Genomic DNA, 27,128 nt, shown 5'->3' with positions numbered 1-27,128 from the left:
CACAGCTGAGTCACCTGCTTACAACAACATCTATCTGTTGACCACAATTTACTATCTGCAGCTTCTTCAAACTTAGCCTAGGACTTGCTGGATGCTTTTTAAAGTCATAACTAAAAATATTCTTACAGGACATTTTAGGCTTAAAAGAAAAAAATCTGTGACAGAGGAGCTCACCTTAGTAAAACTGTAAATCTGCATAAAGTATTCTTCTAAAACTTCCTGGGTATAAACTAACAGTGAATGACAGTATGCTGGCTAGTTTAAGTCAACTTGACACAAGCTAGTTATCTGAAAGGAGGGAATCTCAATTGAGAAAATATGTCCAGCTGTAAGGTATTTTCTTAATTAGTGATTGATGGAGGAGGGCCCAGCCCATTGTGGGTGTTGCCATCCTTGGGCTAGTGGTCCTGGGTTCTATAAAAAAGAAGGCTGAGCAAGCCATGTGAAGCAAACCAGTAAGCAGCACCCCTCCATGGCCTCTGCATCAGCTCCTGCCTCCAGGATCCTGCCCAGTTTGAGTTCCTGTCCTGACTTTCTTCGGTGATGTGGAAGTGTAAGGCAAATCAACACTTTCCTCCCCAAGTTGCTTTGGTCATGGTGTTTTGTTGCAACAATAGAAACATAACTAAGACAGATAGCATACATAAAATAATGTCTATGACTTTATGATTTTTACAGAACAAATATAAACTAATATACTTTTCATATAAAATGAACATTCATTTAAAATGCTTTAAATATAAAATATAAAATATAATTTCTAAGTTAATCAAACATTACCCATTTCCAGAACTGTTTTTCACTTTTTCTTCATACTTCTATGGAAAGGATAAATGTATATACACCTGAGAACTACCATTTCTCTTCAGAAAGGTAACAGTAACGGAAGAGAGAACTCAGTGATTAAGATCAGTGCTTTTTCATGAGACCTGGGCTCTATTCCCAGCACCCACATGGTAGCTCACAACTGCCCTTAACTCCAGTTCCAGGAAATCTCATACCTTCTGGCCTGTATGAGCATTAGACATGCATGTGATACATACACATGTATACATGCAGGCAAAATACTTATACACAGAAGATAAAAATAAACCTTAAAAAGAAAATCTAGTTCAAACTGGCATGATAAGCAATTCCTGAAGATAGTAATTTGTAACATTTAAATCTGTTTGCTTTGCTGACACCTATATAGAACAATTGCAAATACATGAGTTATGCGTTGTTATAAAAATAGCATTAACAAAGAGCTGGACAGACTTCTAATCCCAGTACTTAAGAGGTGTGGGTCTAGAACACAGACACACGCACGTACATACATATGCACACAAACAAATGGATGGGCAGCGTAAGGTTTAAGTTAATATAGTTTTAAGGTAATATAAAACATTTCAATAACACAGTACTATTACAGATGGTAGTACGCATGATATACTTGACAATGATTTCCAACACTTCTTTTAAAATGATGTTTAATATAGGTAAGAATTCCTTTATTAAAAACAAAACAGGGAGCCAGAAGTGGTGATGTACACCTTTAATTCCAGCACTAGGAAATTAAAAGCAGGCAGATTTCCCTGAGTTTGAGGCCAGCATGGTTTATATACAAAGAGTTCCAGACCAGACAGGGACAACAATGAGACCCTGTTTGAAGAGGGAGGTGGGAGGGGAAAGGACTAAACCCTATTAGAATGCTTATATCAATTTTCTAGAAAGAAAATGTATTTGTGCTCAGGATGTAGCTCAGTGGTAGAATGCATATAAGAGGACATGGATTCATTCAATCTCTAGCACAGAGAAAAACTAGTTTTTTAATAAGTCATTTTTAAAATTACTCAAACTATTTAATTTTATGGAAGTGTGAGTTCTTTTATTAAATAGGTTACTAAACACAATTTAAGCTTTTATAAATACTCATAGGAGTCATTACTCTTGATTACTATGTTAGGATTCAATCATAATTAAAATAGTAACTTGTTCTTTACTTTCTTATATAACCTCTTGTACTATCAAGCTGCAAACATCACTTTTAAAACATTTTCCTTTGGATTCTTATATTCTTTGGAACAAGATACTGGATAAGACAGCTTGTTCTCTCACTGATTGATGAACTTTACTATCACCGTATTTCACGGCACACGACGTGAAATCCTAGTGACACTGATAACTCACGTCACAGAGCTGACAACACCTACCAACAGCAGTCCTGCCAAGAACTCGCAAGTCCACTGGAGGAGACATAATGCAAATACACTTCATTTAGGATGCAGAATTCAAACAAATTCTTAGTGGGGTAGGAAGAGAGCTAGTTAGGTACAACGGGACAGGCTACCACAGAAGAGACAACAATTCTCTCATGAACTGAGAAACAAATGAGTTTTTTTAATTGATCATCAAAAATGCATTTGCCCTAGGTACAGGAGATCAGGGAAAAAAGCTTTACAAACTGAAACACACATGCGAACACAAAAGGATCAAACAATATGGAGTGTGTAGAGAAGTCTTAAATACGTCAATGTGGATTAAATGCAGACAGGGAGCTCTTTAAATAATGTAGCCAAGTAAAGATGAGTCAAGCACCAGCAATTGTAGGAGACCAATAAACAAGGGACAGACAAGAACTTAAAACAGTCCCACGTAATAATTTGAATAGGAAAATGAGATAATGAAACCGGAAAATGATGATTGCACCATTAGCTAGAATTCAGAAGAATCAAAACAGAAAAATGAAGTGCTGAATCACAATGCTAGATTGCTGTGGAATATCAGTTGAAGATGTGGTACCTTTGTTTATGCTGTGGAATATTCATTTAATGATGCAGTTATGTTGCATTTTCTTATGTTGCATTTGTTTAACTCTGTGAAGCTGCATTACATTGCCCGTCTAAACCACCTGACTGGTCTAATAAAGAGCTGAACGGCCAATAGCAAGGCAGGAGAAAGGATAGGTAGGGTTAACAGGCAGAGAGAATATATAGAAGGAGAAATCTGGGAAGACAAGATAGGAGTGAAAGGAGGAGAGGGGGACATCAGGGGCCAGTCAGCTACACAGCCAGTCATGGAGTAGGAAGTAAAGAAAGGGAAACAGAACAGAGAAAGATAAAAGCTCAGAGGCAAAGGATAAACAGGATAATTTTTAAAATTTAAGAAAAGCTAGCTAGACATAAGCCAAGCTAAGGCTGGACATTCATAAGTAACAATAAGCTACGTAGCAGCCTCCAACAGAGTAAGTGAATGAATGAATGAATTAATTAATTAATAAAAACCAACTACACTAGACAATATAATACCATTCTCATCTTTTCAATGATACCAACCAGCCTTGGCCATTCTATTAAATTCTCTAGCCTCTCTCTCCCTCACAGTATTGCTTCATAATGCTCAGCCTCCACAGTGCAAGGATTATAGTACTGTGACACCACCCAGATGGCACCCTCTCAATTTCAAAAGAATCTAACATTACTGTATATTTTCATTTCGTCATGAAGTTATTAAAATGTTTATCATGGTGGAGTTTGCTTATTATATTCATTATCCACCATACTGCCTATAGTACTTAAGCTCTATGAGAATAAAGATTTATCATGAAAGTCCTTGTAAATGGCTAAATAAAGTTATGAATTAAATGCTAGTAGACTATGAGGTATTAGCTAGAATTTTATTCAGAACACAGGGAAAAAACAGTTGAAACTTGTCATCACTTAGGGTGAGTTGTAAAATAGTAAGCAACCAAATTAGGAAGCCGTACTATTAAAACTACAAGGGAGAAACCAATTTAATGCAAATGAGAAATAGAGTTATTTTATTTAATATTTACATGGGTACACATGTATAAAAAGGAACAGAGGCTAGCCGGTGGTGGTGCACACCTTTAATCCCAGCACCCAGGAGGCAGAGGCAGGCAGATCTCTGTGAGTTTAAGGCCAGCCTGGTCTACAGAGGGAGTTCCAGAACAGGCGCAAAGCTACACAGAGAAACTCTGTCTGGGGGAAGGAGCTTCTCTTTATTTGATTTGTAGAGATATAACTGTAAACTTACAATATAATTCCCTTGGATATGTTATCAAATGTTCCGACAACCCTGTGCTGAGCTATACACTGGTTATCAAGTATCAAAAACAAACAATTCTATGGGTGTAAGAGATGGTTCAGTAGATAAGAGCACTAGCTGTTCTTCAGGTTCTGAGTTCAATCCCCACCACCCACATAGTAGTAAACAACTGTAGTTCCATAGGATGCCCTCTTCTGGTGTGCAAACGGACATGCAGACAAAACACCTATATAGTCCATCTCACCAGACCTCTTCTAACCTACTCATCTCAGCCCTACCCACCTTCACTCTCCTCCTCCTCCTCCGAAACTAAAGAAAGCAACCAAGAAGTATTTGTAAAACTGAAGAGACACCAAATGGATTTATCTTTGAGACAAGAAAAAAAAGCAGGCAAAAAAATGTACAAAAATAGGTCTAAGAACAGGAAGTTAAGAGGGTTCCTGCCTGTAACCTCAATTTCCTCTGTGCAGTAGGAGAAAGGTCATCTACTAGTAGAAAAGAAGGAAGTTTGGTACAGTGGTGATCATTTGGAGTAACTGTGTAAGTAAATACAAGTTCACAGACGCATACAAAAGAATGCCTGCAGAAAAGGTGGCTCCTCTGAGCATGGAGACAATCGGGTGGAACTGCAATGCGGGATGTAATTGCGGTTTTCCGTCTGTGTTTAAGACTGTACATGTAAATGTAACGTATCTGCACTATCCCATATGTGACACTTGAACTGAAGCTAGCACAGTTTTCAACACTGGCTCTATAAATTTTGGACATTTAAGTAAAAAAGATAAAACAAAAGGTTAAAACTCCAAACAAAACATCAGCCCAAACAAATCCATCAATCAGAATTATTCCTTTTTCTGCTGAGGATCAAATCACATGGATCCTCCACATGCAAGGCAAGTGTCACATCATTTAGCTGTAATGCCACCCCAGAATTAATCTAACGTTTGAAATTAAAAGTAAACATGACAGAAAATATAAAAAGCATAATGAAGCTGAATACTTGGTTAGTAAGAATGGTTGTGAAGGGTCAGAGAGATGGCTCAGCAATTAAGAGCACTTGTTGCTCTTGCAAAGGATCTGGGTTCAATTCCAAGCACTCAGATGGTGACTCGAAGCCATCTGTAACTCCAGCGTGAGGGGATCTCAAATCCTCTTATGACTTGAGATAATCAGGCACATAAGCAGTGCACATCCACACACGAAGGCAAAACATTCATACACATGAGAAACAAAACAAGAATGGTTGAGATTACATAGGACAGAAGAATCTTGATTGGAAAAAAATAAATAAAAATGAGGAAGCTAGGAGAATGCAGAATTTAATAATTATGTGACCCACTATTTTTGAGCAGGAGTAAAACGCTTTTCACTAGCTATGTATGAAACCCTGGGTTTATTTTGAGCATCTCTCAAACTTCTGAAGGCTTCATAAAAATATATACAACACAGACTGACATTTATATACAAAGGCAACCCCCCTTTCTATATTGCCAGGGATTTAAACCCATCACACATACTAGGCAAACACTGTGCTTTTGCATACATTAACACATAGAAAATAACACCAATATAATGCAAATGGCATTGTATACTACACTGTAGAGATTTTTTCATTATACAAATTAACATGTGGGTCTAAAGTTGTATGTACCATAGTTAGTAAAGCAAGATCTTAGACTGAAAGGAGCCCTGGGCTTGATACCAGCACCACAAAATGACAATAGTTATAACATCAGTAGTAGTGATTAAATTAAACTAGTTATATGACTTTATGTTTTGCCCAGTGTTCTGATAGGTGAGATCTCTGCTGTACTATCATGCAATGCTTCCTAACACTAGCAATATGCCAGACATATGCTACCTACCAATTAATACAAGTTTGCTCATAAACATGTGATAAATATTTTTTAATATTTATTTATTATGTATATACAGAAGAGGGCGCCAGATCTCATTACAGGTGGTTGTGAGCCACCATGTGGTTGCTGGGAACTGAACTCAGGACCTCTGGAAGAGCAGTCGGGCTCTTCACCTCTGAGCCATCTCTCCAGCCCATGTGATAAATATTAAGAGAACTAACACTAGGCTTAGTAAGCACTGAAGGTATTACAAGTTGAAGACTACAGGGACTCAGTTGAGAAGAATCCACAAGTAACAGTCTTCAGTCTTCAGCATCCTGTACTAGCAGAGTCTTAATCAGCACGCAAGAAACTTAGTTCCTTGATAAAACATGGAGGTGAGAGAAACAAAAGTGATCCTTCTTGGAGCAGTGGAGCTTTGCCTACTATAATTTTGAAGTCCACATACCATCTAATGTTACAATCCAGATTTTGATTTATTGATTAGATTACAGTAACCAGTATATCAACAACAACTAATGCAACTCCCTGAATGGCAAAAACAATGCACACTACTATGAAGCAGATTTATGTGTAGTACTGATTCCCATTCAGAGAAAATCTGGACATAGTTAATTTAAAACATACAGAAGTTTACATTTTATACCAATTATTGATCAATGGGCTATGCAGACAAATGTGATGGAAGCTTATTACTCAGATTTACTTGATAGCCTTTAGCAATAGCTAAGTTTAGCAACCACAGGAAATCAGTGAGTTAAGTATGGTATGGAATTGAACTGAATAGGTAATATAATAGGTAATAAGGACTATTAGGCAGCCAGGAGATATAGTGATATTTTATTTGTATTGAAATGTGATTTTATTTGTATGTCAATAAAGTTGCCTTGAGGTCAGAGCAAGCCAGAGCAGAAGCCGAGCAGTAGTGGGGCACGCCTTTAATTCCAGCACTTGGGAGGCAGAGCTAGGCAGATCTCTGTGTGTTCAAGGACACAGCCAGCATGGCAGACACACGCCTTTAATCTCAATACCAACCATAGACGACCTGGAGGTCTATACAAACAGGCAGTGACAAGGAGGTCATGTGGCTGGGTGTACAACCAATGAGAAAACAGAACAGGAAAGTCTTTAAATAGACAGGACGCACAGAAGTAGGTCTCTTGCGGAGAGGAGGAACCGCAGAAGCAGTGAAGGGTAAGGTTTCCGCTTTTGCTCTGATCTCGTGGTTTTTAACTCTGCAATCGGTTTTGTGTTTCTTATTTAACAAGCTGGTTACATCTACAAGGAGAAACAAGCAGCTGAGGACCAAGAGACAGAGAAGGACCATGCAAAAGCAAAACCATTAAGATCTGGGGATGGAGCTAAGTAGCAGTGCTTGTTTAGTGAGTAAGCACAAGGCCTAGGGCATGATCCCAAGCACAGAACAGGGTTTAAAAAAGGAAAGAGACAGCCTCACATTTGGAATTCTGAAAGCAACTAACAAGCCATATAAATGCCTTATTGTCAGCTGATAAAGCCAACCTGGTCTACAAAATCAAGTTCTAGGACAGGCAGAAGAAACAGAGAAACCCTGTCTGGAAGAAAAACAAAACACACACACCTACCATCTACAGACACTGTGGACTGGAGAGCACTGCAGAGGAGGAGGAGGAAAGGGGATTGGCAATGAAGAAGAGAAAGTGACAAAGGCATTTACTACAGAGCCCAGAGACCTGCACTTCAAGAACTCAAGACAAAAAAATCAAATATCAATAGCACCAGGGACAATTTTGTGTGAACTTAGCAATACCACGGTATCTAGGTATTGGGTCAAATGTCAGTCTACAAGTTTCTACAAAAGATTTTGGTTTTTTTGTCTGTCTGTTTGTTTTGGGTTTTTTTTTTGTTTTTTTTTTTTTTTTTTTTTTTTTTTGTTTTTTGCTGGAGCTGAGGACCAAACCAAGGGCCTTGCTTGTGCTAAATCCCCAACCCCCACAAAGGACTTTGGATTTAATTAAGCATTCAGACTTTAAGTAACAGATTACTCACCACAATCAGCTCAAAGTCTTAAGAAAGACTGAGGTCTTCTAAGGAAGACTGGTCCTTCCTATTTCAGACTGCCTTTGGACTCGATTCCCTCTCTTTCACATTTTCTTTCCCTTATTTTTGTTTATTTTTAGTGCTGTGCAAATCAAACCCAATACCTTGAGCATTAGATCAAATGCTTTACGACCAAACCCCATCTCCAGGTCCCCATCTAATTTCTAGTAGAATCCTATTTCTAAGACACATGTATCTGGTAGTCTACAAACACATTAAACAAACTAGTATTTCAGAACTTGCGGTATGATTCTGTAATTAGATGTGTACCCCTTCCCCTACCTTGAAAGAGAACTCAGTATTTCGTCAATCTTTAACTCACAATTACAGCGAATGTCCAGAAGTGAATGGCTACATGTCATAGCTCAGCAACCACTGGATCACTCTGTCACTCAAACTTCAAACATCTATTTTCTGTAAAGGTCTAATCTATTGCCTAATAATTTATATAGGAGTTATGAAACCAAGATTTATCTAGAACATTCATAAAATTTCAATGACAAATAGAGTAATAGTTGTGTGAGTTATTTTAGACTGACAATCATTTGAGCAAATTATGTAGCTGTAAGGAAATGGGATTGGTATCCTAATTAATTAAATCCTAGCTAATTAAAACTACAAAAGTGGCATAAGGACAGATATAGACCAAGGGAAGAGAATGAAAAGTACAGAAATAAATTATAGTATAAATGATTAGCTCATTTTAACTATAATTAATAATCACCATAATAGACAATCTTTCCAACAAGTAATGCTGAATAAAGAAGATATTTGGTCCCTGAGATGATACCACTTCTTAAAAATAAATCAAAATGGATTAGACACAATTTTCGTTAAGAGCTATAAATAAGACACTGAAGAATACATTCAGGAAGATACTCCTACAGCTGATGAACTGGGTAGTAATTTCTTGGCTGTGACACCAAAAGCACATCCAACAAAGAGCAGATCACTCAGACTTCATTAAAGAAAACCATTTGTACAATCACAGCACGTTATCAGGAGAGAAAAGAAAACCAACAGAACGGTGAAAAAAGTCCAGCTATGCACTTAAATAAGGACTGAGAAGTACCCTGAGTATCTAACTTTTCTGACTCAAAAGAATTTCCTTTTTTAGTGAGCAAGGTACATTAAAGAACTGTTCTCACTGAAATGGTGAGAAGCTGTCAGTAATCATAGGGAAACATAGATGAAAACATTAAGGTATGGCCTTATATTCATTAGAATAGCTGCCACATAAACTGAAACGAGTCTAACAAGCATTGATGATCCAAAGAAACCAGAACCTGGTGTATTTTTGACAGACCAAATGAAGTAAATGAAACCAGGGTGGCAAAGAGCTGACTAGTTCTCAAACAGTTTGGTTGTAGGTGTGTGTGTGTGTGTGTGTGTGTGTGTGTGTGTGTGTGTGTGTGTGTGTGTGTCTTGAAGGAGTGAGGAACATTTTTGGCATAGCTTCACTCTGTAGTAGCTCATCTCATCTCAAACACGCAAACCTCCTGCTTCAGTCTTTCAAGTTCTGGAAATAAAGTCAAATGCTGGCTAGGATCACAGGTGTTCATGTCCATGGTTAGCTCCAAGAAGTCTAAAACATAAAATTTCCATAGGTTTCCACAACTCTACAATTAAATATATATGTGTGCAAGAATATATGCATATACACATATATGTATGTCCAAAACTAAAGGGAAGACAGAAATTATTCACAGTAGCATTATTCATCATAGCCAAAAGAAAAAAAAACAAATATCGTAAAAAATAAAACAAAATAAAATGAGGAAGGAAGGAAGGAAGGAGGGAAGGAAGGAGGGAAGGAAGGAAAGGAAGGACAGGAAGGAGAGAAGGAGGGGAGGGAAGGGGAGGGAGGGAGGGAGGGAGGGAGGGAGGGAGGGAGGGAGGGAGGGAAGGAAGGAAGCAAGCAAGCAAGCAAGCAGCCCCTTCTCATCACCACTATACCTTCACAAGATGATGAATATAAACGGACCATTCAATACATGCACTCTTCCTGTTCATTTGACTTCCTGCATTTAACAAACTTTAATGTCCTACTGACTTAGCTAATTCTGTATTCCTAGAACAACTGACAACTGAAGGCAGTTTCCCTTCACTTCCCTGGTGTCTGATGATATGCAATGTTTTGCCTTTACGCACTTTTGTATTCCATAGGTGTCCTTTTCTCCCTCAGATTATAGGCTATATTAAGACACAGAATTTTAGTACAATAGAATCCCACAGGTACAAATTAACAGCCTCCAACTCATTACTTATTAGCTAATAACCGTGAGGAGAACTGTCTTATCTTCAGTCAGGGAAGACATTTCACTTGACAGGCCAACAACAGAGGTATTGTATTGTTGGTTAGGCAGTGGCGCTTGTGGCTGGCCGCCGCCCACGGCGGCCATGCTGACAGATGTTGTGGTGGCGAAGAAGAATCACAAGCCATGGTTTCCTTTCTGGAGCTTTATTGGGAGAGAGATTGGGGGGGGGGGGGGGGAATACGGGAGGAGAGAGTGCAGAAAGAGAGGACACAAAGAGAACACGCCCGCTTTTTAGGCTGGTAAGGACATAATCCTTACAGGTATACTTTTTTTTCCCAACTTAACTTTGAACAAATCTACATCTTCAAAATAATACAGTTAACACAAAGAAAACCAGACTGCTGGAAAAAGTATGACAAATGCAAAACATCTTAACCAGGTGAGTTGTCAGCATGGAAAATAATGAATGTGAAAAAAATGCACAATTTAGAGTATAGCTTTATGTCTATGTGGAAAGTCAAGGGATATTGTATTGACAAAAACTAGGGGGAAAACACATAGTCTTATAGTTAGGAAATAAACCAACTATAAGGAATACAAGAGAATGGTGTAAATATAAGGGAATTCCCATGGGACTGCTCACTATGGTACAATGAAAATAACTCTTCAACACTGAAGCCGTAGGGAAGAGCTGCTGTTTTTACTTCTGCTAGCTTTCTGAACCTTCACATCACCGTTACAAACTCTCTAAGTCTTTCTGTTCCTTTTCTTGTGGAGTTGGTTCCATATATTCTTCTCCTTTATCTCTCCTCTCCCCAGGATGCTAAGGATGCTATCCGAGGAATCTTACATGCATGGCTAACATATATATATTACATAAAAATGTTTTGGAAATTATCGTATTTTTAAAAATATAAATTAACATCACAAATTAACCCTGGTTTTAATAATATAGTTGGGTTTTAGTAAAACTCTGCATTAGGAAAAAAGCATAAATAAATAGTATCATTATCCTATTTTGACTGAGAAAAGAAACCAGAAAATTCTTCCTCAAACACTAACTAGTGATGGTGTAGAATTTTGGAATCCAATGCCTACATGCATAATTTAACATGCTTTAAATTATTAACAGCAGCCACAAATAAAGGGGTGTGTGTGATCATCATAACATATTTAAGACCTGGAGAGAACTTACCAATTCTTACACACACCATTTAGGTAAAGCAGCACAATGATTTATTTTAGTAGCTGGTTCTCTTGTTTTTGAGGTCCATTTCTTACTATCCAGGCTTCAGCCTGGCTCTAGCACTGCAAGCTGTCACTCTTGAGTAGAAATGGGACAAAGCCAAGAGCTACAGCAGAGTGGCTTCCTGCTTTGGCTTCATCTAGACCACCCCAGGCCATGGCTACCCAAGATGCTAACTTTACCAAGCCAATAATCCATCAGTAGTCATTTCACAGCTATTGTTATGATCTTGTTGTACTTCTTACATTCTTGGCACAATAGACCTGCTATAACCTCAATGTTCTAATTCAACTTACTTTGTTCTAGAAAAGTACTTCTAAATTTCATTCAAATGTTAACACTGAATAAAAAAGAAAATAAAAAGGAAAGGATAGGACTGCTCTTAGGTGTGGTGGAGGAGAAAGTTTATTACAGATATGTGGGAGAGCATAGTCAGAGGCAGAGACATCTGGGAGAGTCCAGAGTGGACATGATCAGACTGAGCTGGGTCATGTGGGAGGAGGAGGAAGAGGAGGGAACAAGAGAGAGAGGGGGGAACCAGGTGCATCAGTCAAGAAGCCAAAGGTACAAGAGGGTGGGTAACCAAAATGTCTGGATTATCTAGGGAAGAACCTCTAGGGGAAGGGCAGCCCAAACCCTGGGCTGGAGAGCTCAGGATAGAGGGTGGGGTATGCTGAGATCCATACCTTGTGACATAGGCATTGAGGGATGCTGGGAGAACCTGGCAGCCAGGTCTGCTTTCATATGTTAAATAGGCATCGTGGTCATTTGTCCAGGGTTTGAAATAAAACAAACATGAATGCACATTGGAAATGGAAAAGGGAAATTGCTTATGAACATTTAGGGAATGTACTTAATTCCTTCCAAAATATAATTTAAAAACAGACACAGAAAAACAAGATCAAAAAGCTCTCAGTAAGTGCTGTTTAATCCAAACAGTCTTGGTTTTCTGGTTTGGTAGAATTTTTCACTTGTATCTAGTACTCCATAACTCAAGAGTTCTTTCTTGAGACAGATAAACCCAATTTTAAGCTTCTTGTCTCAGACTAAACCAACTATGGTTTTTAAGTGTTGGTCAGAAATGGCTGCTTGTTTTCACCTGAAGCAAGCGGATAGAAATGCTAGGAAGGAACTTCAAAGGTCAGTCAGTCACTGAGTACAACTATTTCATCCAATATTTAAAGGATTGCCCCAGGCCAAGACATTACGTTCACAGCGACTCCCCACACACTGCAACAAGAAAAGGAAGGCTTAATGTCTACTCATATGTACAATCAGGCTAGTTTTTGAGGCAGAGCATTGTTAAATACCCCCTGATATGCACTTAGAATACTTTGGAAGGATAACCAAGGATTAGCAGCAAATAGAGCTTGACACCCACCCCAGAGGGGTGTGTTCTGTAGTCATCATGAAATCCTACCTAAATTAGCCTCTGAGAAAGTGGGAGGAAGGGAAACAAAACCACTGTAGAAAGTATGGTCTATAACTAGACACTTATGACAGGGTTATACTGACAGCTGGAAATTTGTTGGGTGGAGAAACAGTGGTGAGGTTCTAGAGAAGACAAAATATTAAAATATGAACAGAGGTGAAGGAATGCCCAATAAGTGTGTGAATGGCAGGTAAGAGTTACAAACAGCCCTCCAAAAGGCTTAAGCATACTATACTGTGATAAGAGGCAAATGGCAACTTTGTTAAGGAAGTGAGAAGCTGTTTAACACGTCATTTCATTTTACTCTTCCTAATAACACTGGTGTATATAATTGCCTGTATTTTTTAGATGTGAAAACTATTGGTGTAAAAATTTCTAACTTCCCAAGTCAAGATTTTAAATCATGACTGACAGAAAAGACATAGAAATAATTGCTGTTAATCACTGTGCCTACATTAAAGTTCTAGGGGAAAACATGGTTTTTTTTGTTTTTTGTTTTTTGGGGGTTTTTTTTGGTTGTTTTTGGTATGAGTGCTCTATTTGCATGTATGACTGCACACCAGAAGATGGCTGTGAGGCACCATGTGGGTGCTGGGAATTGAACTCAGGACCTCTGGAAGAGCTATCAGTGATCTTAACCTCTGAGCCCTCTCTCCAGCCCAGCAAAATATGTTAATCAGTCAATTAGCCCCTTTTGATGTTGCAACAATCAGCATACCACTGTTCATACACATTTTTCATACATATTCGCAGGTTAAGTGTACTTAACAATCTTTTCCCTCTTTTCTCTGATCCTAACCTACAGATGTAGTATTATGTCTACTATTAAAAACACAAATCTTTTTCTAGTTAAGCTGGTAATATTCTGTTACTTCCTGAATCTATTTCCTAACTGCTGATTACACAATCAATCCTAATACTATTTTTTTTTTTACTTTCATCCTTAGTTTTACTTCCTTCCTGAGACTTTAAACCTTTAAACCATTTTAGTCTCTATTGGCTTCATATTCCCAAAGCCCTCACTAGGTATTTTGGCTTCAAGGAATGTCTTTTGTTTGGGGAGTCAGGGTCTTCCTTATTGCCCAGGCCGGCCTCAACTTCACAGATGTGGTGGTGCATACCTGCCACCCCAGAACTCTGGAAGCTAAGGTGGGAAGATTCCAAGGTGAAAGCCAGCCTGGGTTACATAACAATAGTCTACCAAACAGATAGTGGGAGTTTGATAAAATACATATTTTAATACCAACTCCCAATTCTAACTGTCATCTTGAATTTCATACACACACACACACACACACACACACACACACACACACACACACACACACACACTCACTCAACAGGTCAAATCCTTGTTTCCCATAGAAATGTTTATAGTGTTTAAAACAAATAAGAAAAAACTCTAAAGCAGCAATTCTCAACCTGTGGGTGGTGACCCCTTTGGAGCCAAATGACCCTTTAACAGGGGTCACCTAAGACCATCTACATATGGTGTATTTACATTACAATTCATAACAATAATAAAATTTACAGTTATGGAGTAGCAATGAAAATAATTTTATGGTTGGGGATCCCCACAACTCATGAGGAACTGTATTAAGAAGGTCACAGCATTAGGAAAGTTGAGAACCACTGCTCTAAAGTGTATGCCTGTACTATGAACTGGACTGACAATTTTTTTAAGTTTGAAAAAACAATGCCAGACATGGTGGTGCACATCTCTGATCCTGGCACTCAGGCAGAGGAAGGCAGATATCTGAGTTTGAAGCCATAAACTTCAAAGCGAGTTCCAAGGTAGCCAAAGCTACAGAGAAACCCTATCTTGGAAAAACAAAACATTAATAATAATAAACAAATGGACAAAATTAAGTTTGAAAAAGCAGGTCATTTCCTTAGCCCTCAAAAGTAATAGTAACAACATTTGGTTTATTTTCTTTTGTTTTTGTTTGTTTGTTTGTTTGTTTTTTGACAGGGTTTCTCTGTGTAGCTTTGCACCTTTCCTGGATCTCGCTTTGTAGAACAGGCTGGCCTCGAACTCACAAAGATCCGCCTGCCTCTGCCTCCCGAGTGCTGGGATTACAGGCATGCGCCACCACCGCCCAGCTTTTATTTTCTTTTGTAAACTACTAACAATATCAAAGTATGCTGAGGAATAGATCTGCTTATAAACAAATTATTTGGAATTTCATTGTCTGTATACCATTTATATTAATTATTTAAACCAAGAAAGAATAGCATATGCCTAGTTTTAACCAAATCACCAGCTAATATTTCCCCTTGGCTAACCAGAGGCTATGCTTTACCTTACTTGAATTATTTCCTGATTATGAATCAACTCCAAAGGACACTAATGGGAAGTCCTAAGAAACAACTGTTTGAGCTATTTTTAGTAAACCAGTTGTGCTGGGTAACAATTACCTTAAGAATCTCCTGAAATCTCAGTCAATATACTTATATAATCAATGGTGGGAAAATTATAGGTTGAAATAGGCCTAAACTGGGTTGGGGTATGGCTCACTGGTAGAGTGCTTGCCTAGCACGTACAAGGATCTGAGAAAATAATTTTAATCACTGAAGGAATAGAGAAATTACAAATATATAGGCAGACTCTTGATTTCATGGGTGGTGGCTCAGCAGTTAAGGAAACCTACTGCTTTTGCAGAAGACCAAGATTTAATTCCCAGTACCTACATAGTGGTTCACAATCTTCTGTAATTTCAGACCTAGGGTCTCCACAGGCACAAAGCACACATGTGGCATGGACACACAAGTAAGCCAAACAACCATACACATAAAAAGATAATAAATAAAAAGGGAGGGACTGAGAGAAGAGGAGAGAAGAGAAACTGCAGTTGGGATGTAATGTATGAGAGAAGAATAAAACAAAACAAAACAAACAAACAACAACAAAAAAAAAAACCCACCTAAATTCCAGTGTGGAAAACTTGTAACAATCATAATAAAGCACAAGCAAAAATGTCTTGGTGGAAAAAGAAGATAAAATAATAAAGACTCATCAGGCCAACAAGATGGCTCAATGGGTTAAAGACAACTTGCCACCATGCCTGACAATCTGAGTTAGGATTCCAGGACTCTCGGGATGGAAGGAGAGAACAAACTCCTCTGCCCTCCACACACATGGCTCATATGCATCCACACAAATCACAAATACTAAGTCAATAAATATTCTTCTAAGTCTGTAAGCACTCTCTAGTTCAGGAACTAAAGAAGTACTCTGGTTACCCAGCCAGCCAGTCACTCACAGCAGTACTCTATCTACTTACTGAGTACAATGATTCAATGTTTATACACTACAAAGAGTGATGAGACTAAAGATTTCATTTCAAATCAACTTTTAGTTCGTTATGATCCAGAGCTTCAAATATAAACACAGTCATTAAATTCTAAGATGACTATACCGTATGCTGGGGAAAACAACTGAGTATTATAATACATTTTAAAAAAACAGACGAAAACGGACCATAAATTTAGAGAAGCAAATTCTTCATAAAAAAAATAGGAATTTAAACTAGTGTCCTTTGTCTAATTTTCTTTCATTAAATTAAAAGTAGAAGATTATCCTGAATAATAAAAGAACTGCAGGAAGTTTCAACATTCCCATGGGAAGGTGCATTACAGAGCAATAGTAACAAAAACAGCATAGTATTGACACAAAACATTTTGAACAATGGAATCAAACTGAAGAGCCAGACATAAATCCACACACTTATTGACACCTTATTTTATTTTATTTTTTTAATAAGGAAGTCAGCAAGTACACACTGGAAAAGAAGAGCATCTTCTCCAAATAATGCTGGTCAAAGCGATGGCTGAATGTAGAATTCATATAAAATCCATACTTATCACCCTGCATAAAGTTCAACTCCAAATGGTTATCAAAGACCTCAACATAAAACCAGATACACTGAACCTGATAGAAGATAAAGCTGGAAATAGTCTTAAACTTACTGGCACAGAAACTGAGATCAACAATTAATAAATGGGACCTCATGAAACTGAAAAGGTTCTGTAAAGAAAAGGACACTATGATTCAGACAAACAGCAGCCTACAGAACAGGGAAAGAGTTTTACCAACTATACATCCAATAAAAGGCTAACATCCAAAATATATAAAGAACTCAAAAAAAAAAAAAAAAACACCTAGATATTAAGAAAACAACTCAATTAGAAATGGGGTACAGATCTAAACAGAATTCTCAAAAGAGGAAATTCAAATGGCTCAGAAACACTTAAAAAAAAATCTTCAACCTCCTTAGTCATCAGGGAAATGCAAATCAAAGATTACTTTGAGATTTCATCTTATACCTGTCAGAATGGCTAAGATCAGTAACAAGTGACAGTCATGCTGGTAACGATGTGGAGTGAGGGGCATGCTCATCCATTTCTAGCAGGACCCAAAACTTGTACAGCCATTATAGAAATCAGTGCTGCAGTTGTCAGGAAGATCAGAGTCAACCTACCTCAAGATGCAGTTATACCACCCTTGGGCATGTACCCAAAGGATGATTTATCCTAGCACAGAGACAATTTTCAACCATGTTCACTACTGCTCTATTCATAATAGCCAGAAACTGGAAACAAACTAGATGCCCCTCAACAGAAAAATGGATAAAGAAAATGTGGTATGTTTATACAACAGAGTATTACTCAGCTGTTAAAACAATGAAATCTGCAGACAAATGGATGGAAATAGAAAGAAAAAAAAATCATCCTGATGGAGGTAACCCAGACCCAGAAAAACAAATATGTATTCGTTTATATGTGGATATTAGCTGTTAAGTCGATGATAACCAAGCTGCTATCCAAAGAACCACAGGAGGTTGAGTACAGAATAAGGGACTAAGGGAGTCAGGCAGATAGCTCTCCTTAGGAAAGGGAAACAGAATAAATAGTTGGGGAGAAGCAGCTGGAATGGGAAGAACAAGTAGGGAGGGGAAAGAAGAGCAGGGCAAGGAAGGGAATATGGGGAGAGACAGCTAAAAATAAGGGCCATCTGAGAGATAGTATGGAAACTTGATAACAGTAGAAGCTTTCTAAAATATATGCATACACGAAGGTGATCTAAATGAAATCACCAAAAAATTAGGGAGTCTGAGCCCCAACTGGCTATCTCTTGTAACCAAATGAAGCTTCCAGTATGGGGACTGGGTTGCATCTAATTGAGGTGTTGGCTAAAGGGGTCTCATGAGAATCCCCAACCAACCCCAGGCTGTTGTCAAGACTACAGGTTGCTATCCATAAACTGATGGCAAGACCCCATTGCTGAAGACAACACCTACACAATTCATTCTCCTACATTCCAGTGTCCTTGGCACAGGAAGGTACTCTGCATACTACCAAAAGAGAAACTTTAAACAACCCAGCCACAAACCCTTTGATCTACAAGTGCCTGCCTATAAGATATGCTAGTGCAATGGGGGCACAAAGCTTGAGAGTAACCAACCAACATCTGATTTGCCTTAAAGCCCACTCCACGAGATGGAACCCATACTCAGCACTGCTTGTGTGACCAAGAACCTTAGACTAGATAGCCCACAGACCTAAGGTAAACCCAACTACTACTGTCCAAAAATAAAGAAGCAGTAACAACTCCTAATGAGATTTTGCTGTACTCACAGATCAATGCCCTGTTTAGCCATCATCAGAGTAGCTTCTTCCTGCTACAGATGGATGCAAATGCAGAGACCCACAGCCATACGATATGTAGAACGAGAGACCTTGGAACACTCAGCTCTAAATGAGATGTCTCCATCAAATCCCTCCCCTCAGGGTTCAGGAGCAACATGATGGAAGATGAGATGGTTATCTTTTATTTTGTTTTATTTTTCTTTTCTAATGAGACAGAAGGGGAGTGGATCAGGATGGGAGGGGAGAACTGGGAAGAGTAGAGGAAGGAGAAACTGTAATCAGGATATACTGAATAAGAAAAAGAAAAAAAAAACTATTTTCAATTGAAAGAAAAAAGCAGGATTGTGATCCCTAGATAATACTGGACTACCAAAGCAGATCAAATCATATTCAATTCATGAGTCATATACAATTCTCAGGCAAGAGTTAATCTCTTCTATATCCTGTATGAAGCAACCAAACTGAAAACTGCAGGTGTGTGCATGGCTACTCGCCAAATACAGGACAAGCCAATTTCAAAATCAAGCTGAAAGTTAAATGTTCTGACTTTATCACCTAAACTCTGATCAAAAGTACAATCAAACTTAATTGGAAAAATATCAACTTCTGTATCACATTCCCAAGTGGAGCAAAATCAACTATAATACAACCAAAAGGCTTCAAATAAAGAAGCAATGACATGCCCACCTCACTCCACCACCTTCCCCCAGCAAAAAAAGCAATAGGTACAATGGAGTCAGTCCTCTACTTGTTTTCCCTGTCTCTTTCCCCCATCTCTGCTCCAAAGAATATTAACTGCAACTAGGAAAACTAAGAGAAGGAAACAACTCCTTTGTGTACACAGGAAAAGAAAAACAGAATAAAATTAACAATGTCAAAGATGTTCGTTGCTACTGTGACCTAATGAAAATGCATTTAATTGTAATATCTGAAGTACTGATTCAATTTTTGTCACCAGTTAAAATTCTTTTCAAGTCACCTAAAAACTGACCAGAGCAAGTAACTTAATCTATGTACTCTAATATTCGATACACTGAAATCATTCACAGAAAAGGGTAGAATGCAAACCAATGAACTCAAGTGAAAGGACTTGTACTAACTGTTAAGTCATTTACTTTTAAACATTTCCTTATATTTTATCGATGTTCTCATTCTAAGTTGGTGTGTGTGTGTGTGTGTGTGTGTGTGTGTGTGTGTGTGTGTGTGTGAGAGAGAGAGAGAGAGAGAGAGAGAGAGAGAGAGAGAGAGAGAGAGAGAGAGATGGTTTCAGGGTCTGGAATGGTGGCTCAGTGGTTAAGAATACTGTCTGCTCTTGTAGAAGATCGATTGCCAGCACTCTCTTAGAACCTAATTAACTTCCTGTAACTCCAGTTCCAGGGCATCTAATGCCATCTTCTGGCCTCCACAGGCATTGCATGAACACTGGGTGCATACCTAACCTGCAAGCAAAACATCCACTATACTTACAAAAAATACAAATTAAAAAAAAAAAAAAGAAAAAGGGCTGTACAACTGTAAATCATACTCCTACAGAACGGAATGCTGAGAATTCAGGGATTGGGGTTAAGGGGTATCATTTCGAAAAATTTTTTAAATGAAACTTAAGTCCCATTACTATAGGCTAAAAATTACATGCAAAAAAAAAAATCCCCATTTCTAAAGAAGAGATAAGCCCTCCTCCTCCATACCTAAGTCATTATTAAAAGATAACTACCAACTTGATTACAAAGAAATTGCTTCATGAAATTTAAAGTGAGAAAAAGACGTGACAATAAACTGCAAGCTAGTATCCAAAGTCCTTTGACTTATTCATTATTACCCTGTAGAGCTGAGAGTCAAGGAAGTAACAGACATCACGTTTAAGATGCCAAGGAATTATAGGTGCTACTTAGATGATGGATTACAAAAAGAATTCTGGAATTAAGTCTCTTAGATTAAAGAAACTCCAGTAGTTTTTCTTTTCTCCAAACGTGTCTATATTTTACACATTAATTTTAATAATTATGAGAAATGATGTTAAACCATCTTAGACCTGTATCACATATGTCTATTCTGCATGCTAAAAACATATGAACTGGAGGAAATATGCTGATAATTTTAACAAGATTTTTTTAAAAAAAACTAAACTAAATATAAAAATTTTTGTAATCAGGTGAGGTTGCACACAAACAATAATATCAGCCCTGGGGAAGCTAAAACATGAACTTCATAGGTTGTAGGATAGTCTGGGTTATAGAGTTAATCCTGTCTAAAAAAATAAACTAAAATAAAAGCAAAACACTTGCTTGTAAATAATCGCTTTCTTATAAAACTAACAAATTCTAAAAGTCAAGTGCTCATAGGTTAATATCTGTTGTTTGGAAACATCAATTATTAAATGTCAAATAAGGGGCAACCCCAGGGTGTCACCTCACGCCTCAGAGATACAAAAAATCAGCACAGGCTGATTTTCCTATCTATTAGAAAAGCAGTATAGATAACTTCTGAAAAAGCACAATCACACAAGCAAACAAGCAAACTGAAATTTTAGATCCTGTGCTTTTGTTATTAAAAAGAAAGCAAATAACTAGAAGCTGAAAGATGTCTCTAATGTTGGGAAGTGGGGCGGCGCAACCCACCAGTGTTAGCACACTCTTCTTAACAAGCATGTTGCAGTTGGGCCACTGAGACTCTATTTTTAAAAGCAGTATTATATAATATATAACTATTATACTTCAGATCCAAACTAAATTTCCACGGTACTAATAAAGCAAGCAGGAAGAAAACACTATGAATTGGAGAAACTCTTTATCTCATCTATATGCACATTTAAAAGGCTTTTAGAATGAAACAAATGATAATAAGGCTCAGAGTCCGAAGGTAGCACTCACAAAAGCAAAATAAAATCCAAGGGGAAAGTTCCAACCCCTCTATTACTCAACTGGGATTTGCTGTGAATTTTAGCCATAAATGTAAGCCAGAAATAAAAGCTTACAGTACCAAACAACAAAATAAAACAGTAACTGTACTATGTAAAGAAGAGAAAAGACAGTAAAAGACAAATGTAAATGTATATAAGATTCAAATTAGGAAACAATATTTACACAAAAGGAACTGCTATCTTAGTTCTGCAAACTTAAAAGTACTACTTCAATTCCCTTAGTGTTACAATTACAACTTCAGCACAACTCACTGCTCAGTAACTTAAATCCTTGTTCTTCCCATGGAAACAACAGCTCTACACTTCATTTTCTGAATAACAGTAACTAGTATGAAATGAAACAGGACAGCAATGAACTTTCCACTACTTACCAGGGAAAAACCAACATAGTTCCCTCATTTTTTGTTTAATAAAGTTATAGTATTACTTAAAACATTTAATTAGAAAAGTATTTGCAACAAATGTGTATATTTAAAATACTGAAGCTAAAGTCCAATGATGAAAATATAAACTTTTAATTTAAAAATCTTAGTAAGTTGGAAGATTAAAAACCTATTCTCTTTTATGCTATTAAAAGACAAAGGATTTAATTTTTACCTATCTTTGTATGTGTACATCTCTGTGTATATATTCCACACGCCTGCACCAGCAAAGGTCAGAAGGTGGCATTAGATTTCCTTAGAGCTGGGGTTACAGGTAGTTGTGACTTGCCTGATGTTGGTGTTGGTAACTCCAGTCCTCAGCCACTGATTGACACATATCTCCAGCACCACTGCCCGCTTTGCAATATACTTTGATGCTTTCTCAGACAATTTTACTATGTTGCCCAGGCTATCCCTGAAAACGATCCTCCCTGTCTCAGCCTCCTAAGTAGTAGGATTATAGGTATGTATCACCTCAAATAGTTCATACCTGTGATGAGTTTCCTCCCATAATTTAAATCTAACTGTCTACTGGGAAACACATTTCCTAACAACTGAAACAGTTACCAACAACTTAAAATTTCCTCTTAAGAAAAAAAAAAAAAAAAAGAGCTGTTGATATAGTTCAATGGGAAAACAAGTGACTATCTTGATCAAAGCCCTGAGTTTTATTTCCAAATAATGCAAAGCCAACAACTCCTTAAATAAAAGAAAGCTAACAAAAAAGATATGTATTCACAAAGTAAATACTAATCTCAAATGCATTTATAGACCTAGCCTCTCACCTGTAGAGAATTAGAAATAGACAGAAGTATCTAGCCAGTTCTTTTCTAATATTCAGAATGACAAAGACTGCCATGTTCATTCCTGTAATCCTAACAGCAAGAACCTTCCTGATTCACAGGAAGGTCTCAGGCACATATTAATTGATAAATTATGCTATAATCAAAACATATTGAATGCACTTGCTTCCTTATATACCTAATATGTGAAATAAAACAAAGTTTATGAATGAAGTTTCATAAAAAAATAACTTTTGAAAGTAGTGTTGTTTCTTACCTGGTATGGCTGAAAGGCACTATCTTCTGTTAAAAAATCCAGCTGCTTATCTATAAGGAATTCTACTGCAGTGATCGAACTAGGTATACTGTTCTCAACCAATGGTTTGAAGGTCTGTCAAAAAAGAAAAAAAAAAAAAAATCTAATGGTTATTTTCTGGTTTTATCCTCAAAGCATGACAAAGGGTACATATGAATACATGTTTAAATATCATTGTCAAAACTGTATGCATATAATGTAATGCTTTTATTCAAACCATAGACTATTTTGTATTCATTAAAAAGGAATTAAATACAACCACAATAAGCAAGCTAAAAATTACACTGTATTAAGCTGATATGTATTTTTGAACAGGGACTACCAGATATACATGTATATGTTCCTGCTTTCCACTAAAAAATGAAACTGCTTCTGAAAAAGTCAAACATATTTGCCCTCTTTTCTCTAAACCATCAAGAGAGAAGCTATCATCTAATTTGAATACTGAGCAGGAAGCATCTGATCTAAACCAACCACCACCACCCCCTCCAAGAACAAATGCAGATCCAGTTACTAGAGTGAGAGCAGAAAGGGCAGCAGGGAGAGAGGTCAGGAAGAAAGACCACACAGCCGACCACACAGCCGACCACACAGCCGACCACACAGCCGACCACACAGCCGACCACACAGCCTACTGGGCCGCCAAGTCTCCTGTCTCTGTGAAAAGTGAGCCTGAGATCACACTGCAGTAAGGAGGTGGGAAAGTTAGAGGAAGACACAAGAACACGTGTTTATTTCACCACATTCTTACTCTTAGCAGAGTCAACTTTAATAACACAGAAATGGATTCTCGTATCTATACTGCTTGTTCTAAAACCTTTAAAATGAAAACAAAATTCTACCGTCTTAAAAAACCTGTGGCTTTCCTATAAAAGAATCAAAACCTGAAAAAATGCAATAACCAACTGGGCTTTAAACACAGAGACAGACAGACGGACGGGTATACACACACACACACACACACACACACACACACACACACACACACACACACACAGAGAGACTTTCCTCATTACAAGTCAACCTGAGTTACCATTTGGACACAAAACAAAACTTTTTTTCAGAGACAATAGATGTCTCTGGGATTCCTAAAGCTGGTGTTTGTGTTTGCCCTTTCTTGTGTCTTAAATACATAATACTCTGGGTGTGGGGGGTCAAGATCTTTAGTTTGAAGTGTTTCTTAAAGAGTTAATGTCTACATTTAAGAAATTCCTAACAGGACTTAAATGGATTCCCTGTAATCTATAACCTTGATCAATACATGAGAATAAATAAATATTTTAAACATACCTCATTTATACTCTATTTTACATTACAATGAATTATGTGAATAACATTTTCTTTCATTGAAATGATACTGAAAATTTTCAGAGAAAGGATAACATGTGCTAATTTATTAGCATGCACAAGAAGCCTTGTATCTCTAGAATAAAAACATAAAAGTAAACAAACCCCCTCTTTTGTATGCTGCACTTATTTTCAACACTTCTAATTAATTCAATCTAATTACAATAACTGTCTACTATGTTCCAGTCTAGCCTTTCAAGTACTAGATATTTATCAAAATATTTTGTGTGGGAAATTAATTTTTCAAAATAGAAAATTCCCACATTGCTTGGATATCTATTCTGCCCACTGATACTAATTTTCTTTATTTCTTGGGCCTAGATTCCTAAAGAAACCTATCATTACTTATAAGAGAATTTACTCACTCTTTTAAAAGTTCATGTTATCTGATTATATGAAATAGTTTATAACATGAATAGCTACTAACTTATTTCTACAAAGAAAAATTTTCATGTTACACTTCTATTAGTTTAGCTTTGGTAAATGAATGAACACTGGCTCCTTCTCAAGAGGACTTTCAATCTTTGGACACTATCTGTTTCTTTTCCAAACACTTCAGGCCAAGCCATAAAGGTTAACAAAAAACGAAACACAAAAGATAATTATCTAAGTGGCTAAAGACACAATTCAACTTAGCAGGATCTGACACAAGTAAACTTAGTCCTAAGTACCTCTTTCTTACGCAAATAATACAGGTGTTTTGCATTTCCTGAGACTCAGTCATTTTATAATATCAAAAACATTCCTGAGAAGATCTTCTAAGAGCTCTCCATTTCAAGGTGGACCAGTGGTTTAGAGGGGAAATTTAGCAAGTTAACACAATTAAATAACTTTAAATTAACTTGGAGAGGGGTTTAATTTCTAGATAAAATAATTCCTCAAATTTTAAGGTATTTAACTGAAAGCCTTTGGTAAAATTTGGGTGTCAAATAATGTATGACAAATAAAAAGGCTGGTTTACAAATGATACCATATACAATTACATTTAAATTACAAATATACCCTCAACTAACAGAGACTAGTGTTTGTTAAATAAACATTAAAATATATTAAATTACCAACTGTGCCAGTGTAAAAAATTTACTTTATTAAAATAATACAAATACAAACATGAAAAATACAGTTAAAATATACTATTTTTTTCAAGTGGCAATCAACTATGTAACCAGGTTAATTTTTATATCTAACACATCAAAAATTAAACATGTGCATATTAAAATGAAAACAAATGGATTTTGGTGCTTTAAGAATGAATCCGTAGTAAAAGTTTCTCTGCTGTAGATGCACTGGCATGTACAGAAACTAAAACTCATGCATAACTAATTCAGGACTCAAGACATTCTATGAGGAACTTCCTCAGCCTAAGGGGAAGCAAGCCCAGTAGAATATGGCCTTAATCACAAAGAACTTGAATCTTGAAAACCTGAAAAACCCAAATGAAAGATACTAACTTAAAATTGAACATTTAGTTGAAACAAAATACTTTTTTCCATTTTACTAGTGGATTAAGAGTTCTCTTAATGTCATCTGTGAGTGTTAATCAAACTTTAAAAATAAACGCTGCTGAGAGCCTGTATTTCCAGCAAGGCCAACCGCGCTATAGGAAGAATGCTCGACAACTGTATCCTGTTTGGGGCTCCATGCTGCACCACATTCCATTGACATGAGGAAGAGGCCAACAGATGAGCCCTCCCCGAAAAATCTTTTTAAATAAATCATCTACAGTTCTCAAGTACAGCTCAGCTGCTCAGACAAAACACATTAAAGCTCACCATCCAGTACTTAACAGGAAATTCATGGGGTTTATGTCTGCAGTCAGAGTTTCTAACCATCTCCGGTTAACATTTAAGAATTCCCTTTTCAAGTTAAAAAAAAAAAAAAATCAAGCTCATAACTACAAAAATACAAGTCTAAATCTCAACAAAGGAAAATACTGAAACTAGAAATGATCTAGGTCACTTTTGTAAGTCAAGGTTTAGCCTACAAACTGAAAATAAATAAGTAAAAAGACTGGAGCTACTTGAAAGAACAAAGTCCAAATTCCCACCCAAGCAGGTCTATTGAAAACATGATACTGTTAGAAAACAAGTTGGGGGTGGGGAAGGGAAGATCTACCACCACCAAAAAAAAAAAAAAAAAAAAAAAAAAGGAAAACACAAAACCTTCACAGAACAATACTCCTACTTCCCTTAAAACAGAGTCGTCTAAACACTTCTGCCAAATACTTAAAACAATTAAAGCCTGTTTTTTAAATTAATTTTTAGTGTTACTAAATTATCGGCAACACTATAAACCTCTTTCTAAATAGTTTTAGAAATCTTAAAACTAAGAACGCTGAGCCTAGAACTATAAAAGGCAATGACCTCAATTCTTAAGGCTAAGAAGTAAAACCAAATGTAAAAAAGACAAAAGAAAAAGGAAGCAGAAAAATACAGACCGTACTTAGTTCTTGAGAATTTTAAAGTATCTTTAAATCTCAGCAATCCAAGCCCAAGGCTTTAAAGGTCAGTAAATATAGCTGACATTTCATTCTGTTCTTGAGCAGTATTTTTCTTTTTTTTTTTTTAATCAAGCATAAATACTTCTTTAGTCTTCAAAAGCAATCACAGGCAAAGGCTTTCAAACCAAGCATTTCTGAGCTCACTTGCAGCGCCGTCATTGTATAGGAAGAAAAGCCAAGACCACAAAACGAAGCAAAGGCTGTAACCTAACAAGCCTCCAAGCAGCAAATGACGATTTTCTGTCTGCCCGGCTCAGCCCTGGCAGTGACG

At 37.1% G+C, this 27,128-nt stretch overlaps 1 protein-coding gene across 1 annotated transcript in view; it reads right to left on the bottom strand.

The window, feature by feature from the left end:
* Jmjd1c (jumonji domain containing 1C) overlaps positions 1–27,128 on the bottom strand; it is a 168,977-nt gene that overhangs the window by 48,856 nt on the left and 92,993 nt on the right. The window contains exon 4 of the mRNA XM_036167652.1: positions 22,972–23,085. The gene's annotated coding sequence lies outside the window, so the exon portion shown is untranslated. The remainder of the gene's footprint in view (positions 1–22,971; positions 23,086–27,128) is intronic.

The sequence above is a fragment of the Onychomys torridus genome, chromosome 18 (genome assembly GCF_903995425.1).
Source record: "Onychomys torridus chromosome 18, mOncTor1.1, whole genome shotgun sequence".
In the NCBI taxonomy this organism is placed as follows: Eukaryota; Metazoa; Chordata; class Mammalia; order Rodentia; family Cricetidae; genus Onychomys; species Onychomys torridus.
This window is presented reverse-complemented; position numbering and strand designations above follow the sequence as displayed.